Genomic DNA, 5,835 nt, shown 5'->3' on the forward strand with positions numbered 1-5,835 from the left:
TCCCTGGACCGGAGGGAAGGGAAGGGAGGCAGTGGGGCAAGGGGAGGGAAGGGAAAAAGAACAAGAAAAAACCAACAGAACCTTTTTCCAGCAAGTTGGAACACCAAAAACCCAAGGAGCCACACAGCGCTCCCGCCGCACTCCCTCCCAGGCCCTGCTGAGACCCTGGAGTCCCCGAGCCGTTGGGCTCTAGCTGTTGAACCGACCCGCACCCGGGTCCCGTGGATCCGGCCCCACCCCCAGGTCCATCCTAAAGACACAGCGTCCTTGGGCACTGAGCGGAGGGTTAAGGAATAAAGCAGCCTCATAACATCACCCCAGGACAGTGTTCCAGTAGCGGGCCTGTTTCTCCCCATACAGTGTGTCCCCCACGCAGTGCCCCACCTTGCTGTCCAAGTGCAGGAGCTGCTCCAGGCTGTAGCTGAACCTCACCACCAACCTCGCCTGTTTGGTACCATTAATGAAGCGACACTCGGACTTTACCATGTGCTGGAAGAGCCCTGTGTAAGCAGGACAGAGGTCAGGGAGTGCCCCCCCAGCAGCCCCCAGCACCCGACAGCAAGCCAAGAGCTCAGGGGGCCACCCTGGATCCCCACTCCACTGCCCCTTGCTCCACAGCCGCAATGGGACCTTCCTTCCCACAGTCCCACCCTCATTTCCACCCTTTTTCCATTTTCTCCCCTCCTTTCCCATCAATCCCCAGCTGCCAGCCCCTGCCCCCATCAGTTTGGGGGTCGCAGTACCCCCTTTTGCCTATTTCCTAACCCTTTTCACACAATCCTCTCAATCCCCAGGCCACCCCTGCTCAGTTTTGGGATCCCACCCTTCCCATTCCCCAATTTCGAAGCTTTCCCACACTTCTCCCATCATCCCCCCGTTCTCAGACCCCTTCCCATTCTTGCTTTAGGGGGTCCCACTCCCCCTCCAACTCATTTTATGGGTCCCACACACCCATTTTCCCTCCTCTCCCCACCTTTCCCACCATACTCGGACTCCTCTTCCCACCCCCTCGGCTCACCTGAGAGCTCCATTCCTGTGGCCAGGGGGGCTCCCAGCACCACCAGTGCCACCAGTATGGCCCCAGCTGCCCTATCCCCAGCTCTGGGCAGGTGCTGAAACCTCCCCTCTCCCTTAATTCTGCTCCCGGGGGGCACTGGGGGTGAGGGGGGCCCCAGGGGGGGAGCTCTGGGTGTGGCAGATCCACCTGGCACCTGGGCAGTCATCAGCAAGAAAAGCTCAGAGTGGCTAAAAATTGTTTAGTGACTTCTTTAATTGGCTGAGGAAAGGCCCAGGAGCTGAGATAAGGACCAGGAGAACTCCTGCCCCAATCACCAGCATGGAAACACAGACCCAGTCTGGGGACAGGGATTGCATTTATTAGCAATGAAATCAGAGCACGAGAATGAGAAGTGAAATAAATCTCTCAAACATTCCCCACAACCATGGGGATCATCTGGAACAGGGGTCACCAGGTCTCTGCCCAACGGGGGTCACTGTGCATCACCCCACATGGATCCTCTGCTGTGAGATGAAGTTGGAGCAGTGCACGAAGCTGTTCCCGCACTCGGGGCACTTGCAGGGCTTCCCTTACAGGTGGCACTGTTGGTGTCTGGTCAAGTGAGAGCTCCTGGAGAAGCTGTTCCCGCACTCGGGACACTCGTAGGGCCTCTCCCCGGTGTGGATTCGTTTGTGCCTGGTGAGGTGGTAGTTGCACCTGAAGCCCTCCCCGCAGTCGGGGCAGCGGAAGGGCCTCTCATCTGTGTGAATCTGCTGGTGCCGGAGGAGACTGGAGCTGGTCTGAAACCTCTTCCCACACTCCCCAATCTCGTAGAGCCGTTTCCTAGTGTGGACCTGGCGGTGGCGGATCATGTTGGAGGGGTGGTTGAAGCTCTTCCCACATTCCCCACACACATAGGGCCGTTCCCCGGTGTGGATCAACCAGTGGTGGATCAGGTTGTTGCTCTGGCTGAAGCTCTTCCCACATTCCAAGCACTTGTAGCATTTCTCCCTAGTGTGACGCTGCTCATGGACCACCAGGTTTGAGCTCTGGCTGGATCTCCAGCCACCTTCCCGGCACAGGGTGGGTCTTTCCTCCTCACAGCTCCCTGGGCTGCGTTTGCAGCCCCTCCTCCTGTGGGATCGCCGGTGGTATTCCTCCCCGCTGGATTCCTGCGCCATGGAGCTGCTCAAAATGGCCTCTTCCACCAGGTTCTGCCGCGGGGATTTGTCCTCCCTGGGCTCTGTCCTCAGCTCCTTGTCTGGGGGAGGAAGGACAAGGAGAGGACGGGATTTGCCTGCGTGCCACAGGGAAGGGCAAGGAGATCCTCCCAGTCCGTCCCCGGCAGGACAGCATCGGCAGCGGGGTTGTCCTGCAGCCGGGGGCGATGCTGGGCTGGGAGATGAAGCAGGAGAGAGGGGGAAAGGGGCAGGAACTTCCTCCTCACCTGCCTGGCGGTCCCAGGGAATCTTCCTCTTCCTCACAGCTTCGTCCTCCATCTGGCCAAGGTTTGGGAGTGGGAAATCCTGGTGTGGAGGGAAAAAACAAGGTGTGAGTTTGTTGGCTTATGGATTCCTCCTGCCCAAGTCCTTCTCTAGAAGTCACCGGGCGTATCATGACTGTAAAATAGTCTCAAACACCATTCTGGTTTTACCTGGCATGAGAAATGAACCCCACTGAGCTGCCCCAAGAGAGATTAAGGTGGGAGTTACAATTCACCAAAGAGATGACAAGAAATACCATGATACAGCTGTAACCCACAAAGGCTGAGTATAACCAGGCACCCTGGGACAAGAGCAGAACAGTGGTGGTTAGTTCCTGTGCCGAGCACCACCTGCTCCCGCTGCATGCAAAGCAAAAGGAAAGAAAACAAAACCTGTTGGTCGGAGTGGTGGACACGGTCCTGTCCAAGTGATGGGAGCAGTCTTGTCAACAGCGGTGGTCACAGTCCTGTTGGAGTTCTGCTCCTGCCCTGGATCTGTTGAGTGTTGCCAGAAGGCCCCAAACCCAGATTTTATATGCTCAGGTTCAGGTGGGAGTGCTCAGCCCCTCCCCCAGGGCGGGCAGTTTCACAATGGAATGATGTCATCCTGGGAGTCATGGGATATTTTGGGAGCCTTGATGGTCTCAGTCCTTGCAGCTGCCCATTGTGCTGGGGCCATTCAGTCCATGATGGCCCATCAGCAGAGGTGAGCCCTCAGGCTGGGTGGGACTGTGCTGCTGCTACCCCGGAGGGAGTTATCACAGCTGAGTCATTGGTGTGCAGAAAAAGAAACACTGCCCTGCCTCCTAGGGTTTGCCTCTCCTTCCTTATCTCATTTAACAGCCAGCTCCTCATAGCCTGAGGGGTCGGGGGTGCACTGGGCAGCTCCTGCAAACGACCCATCATGAACAGCTCATCAGAAATGAGATAAGGGGAGTGGAATGCACAGTTTGGTCTCACCCCCAGAGGGCTAAAGTGGCACCCTGCTCCTGTCAGCAGCACAGGCTGGCAGGGAGATGGCATTGTAAGGTCTTGCTCCACTTGGCTTTCAGCCCAGTAACCCACGGGCAGGGTCCCTTCCCACCCCAATCCTGCCGGGCTTCTGGCAGGGACTCGCTTCCCTTTCCTTCCTCCCTCTGCTTCCAGCTGGGAATGTGCTGGGAAATGCCCAGCAAAGCAGCCGTTGCTGTCTGCTCTGGGAGCCCACCCAGCTGCTGGACCTTGTCCCCTGGCCCTGCACAGCTCCCGTGGGAGCTGAGGAGGTGTCATAATCCATCAAAGACCTCCCAAAGTGCTCCCAAAATTATTCCTGAGGCCTTGCTCCACAGGACTGCACACGATGCCAAGTGATGCCCCAGACCCAGAGTCTGCTGCAAGAGACAGTGTCCAAGTGCCCTCGCCCAGGCGCCTTCTTTCTACTAGGCCTGGCAATGTTTTTGTGGCCCTGGTGTTCCATGAGGCCCCTCTCTATAACAACTGGCCCTTGGATCCATGAGATTCCATTGCGTCATAAAGATGTTCTGGGTTCCATGAGGCCCCGCTGTGTCACAATGGACACTGGGTTCCATGGGCTGGGAAGAGCAGAGGTGGGAAGAGGCTGGGCCATTGTCCCTGGCTGTGCTGCTGTGCTGGGAGTCTCTTCCCTCCAGCTGTGCCCACAGGCACTGTCCCTGCAGAGCCAGAGAAGGGCTGAGGAACAAACCTTGGACACACAAGTCAGGGCAGACCCTCATTTTTATTCAAATGCACAGGGAAGAAGCCTCCTGAAAGTCTTTGTGTTTCCAAAGAAAGGCAGATGTTCATGTAGAAATGCTAAGAGCAGTACTACAGGGTTTTATAAAAAATGGCATAACACGAGAAAAAGAAGAAAAGAAGGCACCAATGAAGAAATGGACAAATAGGAAAAAACCAGCTGAGATTGTAAAGAGTTACATTCTGAAGGTTCTGGAGAAGAAAAGAGAGAGTTTCTTCCTTCTGAAAAGATACAGTCATCATTTTCCTCAGGGCATCCTTGAGCTCCTGGTTCCTCAGGCTGTAGATGAGGGGATTCAGGGCTGGAGGCACCACCGAGTACAGAACTGGCACATCCAGGGATGGGGACGAGATGGAGGGGGGCTTCAGGTGAGCAAATGTGCCAGTGCTGATAAACAGAGAGAGCACGGCCAGGTGAGGGAGGCACGTGGAAAAGGCTTTGTGCCGGCCCTGCTCAGAGGGGATCCTCAGCACGGCCCTGGAGATCTGCACATAGGAGAAAAGCATGAACACAAAACAACCCAAAAAAGGAAAAGTACTAAAAGCAAGAAGCCCAAATTCCCTCAGGTATGTGTCTGAGCAGCAGAGCCTGAGGATGTGTGGGATTTCACAGAAGAACTGGCCCAGGGCATTGCCCTGGCACAGGGGCAGGGAAAATGTATTGGCCGTGTGCAGCAGAGCAGTGAGAAAGGCACTGGCCCAGGCAGCTGCTGCCATGTGGGCACAAGCTCTGCTGCCCAGGAGGGTCCCGTAGTGCAGGGCTTTGCAGATGGACACGTAGCGCTCGTAGCACATGATGGTGAGGAGGAAATCCTCTGTTCCAAGAAAGAAGACAATCAGAAACACCTGAGCAGCACATGCTGTGTAGGAGACATGCCTGGTGCCCCAGAGGGAATTGTGCATGGCTTTGGGGACAGTGGTGCAGATGGAGCCCAGGTCGGTGAGGGCTGAGCAGGAAGAAGAACATGGGGCTGTGCAGGTGCTGGCCGCAGGCTCCGGCGCTGATGATGAGGCCGTTGCCCAGGAGGGCAGCCAGGGAGATGCCCAGGAAGAGGCAGAAGTGCAGGAGCTGCAGCTGCCGCGTGTCTGCCAATGGCAGCAGGAGGAAGGGGCTGATGGAGCTGCTGTTGGACACTGCTGTGTCTGGCCATGGGCACCTGTTCATGGAGAAAGGACAGTGACAAGCCAGGACAGGCTGCTTGGAGCCAAACCTGTGCCATTCCCTGCACACTGTCCCGCTGGGACTGCCCCACCCTTGTTCCTGCTCTGGGAAAACCTTCAGCCAGTTCCCTGCCTGAGCTCCACTTGTGCTGTGTGAGTGTGCCAGGAGCAGCCAGGCCTGAGCGTGGGGGCTCTCGAGGAGCCATCCCTGCCCCGCTGCCCTGGGTTTGTGGCCTTGTGGCAGAGGGACAAGGCTGGAGAGTCAGGATTTGTCAGTGCAATCCCTCCTAGAAAGGCTTGGTAGCAGTTTTACTCTCAGTTCCACAGGACAGGGATGCAGGAGTGAGTTTTTGGAAATGTTTTCCTACCCACACATCATTCCTGATTCTCTGAGGTCAGAAATCCCCAGCATTTCTGCTGCACTCCCAGTTTGCCACTGAGA

The 5,835-nt window shown here is 56.6% G+C and overlaps 1 pseudogene across 1 annotated transcript; it reads right to left on the reverse strand.

Moving 5' to 3' along the window:
• Positions 1 to 312: 312 nt before the first annotated feature.
• LOC309584164 (olfactory receptor 14J1-like) lies at positions 313 to 5,397 on the reverse strand (annotated as a pseudogene). The gene is made up of 3 exons: positions 4,467 to 5,397; positions 1,815 to 1,890; positions 313 to 500 (listed from the first exon to the last, which is right to left on the reverse strand). The product of its transcript is annotated as an olfactory receptor 14J1-like (transcript).
• Between the last annotated feature and the right edge of the window lie 438 nt (positions 5,398 to 5,835).

Source organism: Coloeus monedula, assembly GCF_965178545.1.
Source record: "Coloeus monedula genome assembly, chromosome: 37".
In the NCBI taxonomy this organism is placed as follows: domain Eukaryota; kingdom Metazoa; phylum Chordata; class Aves; order Passeriformes; family Corvidae; genus Coloeus; species Coloeus monedula.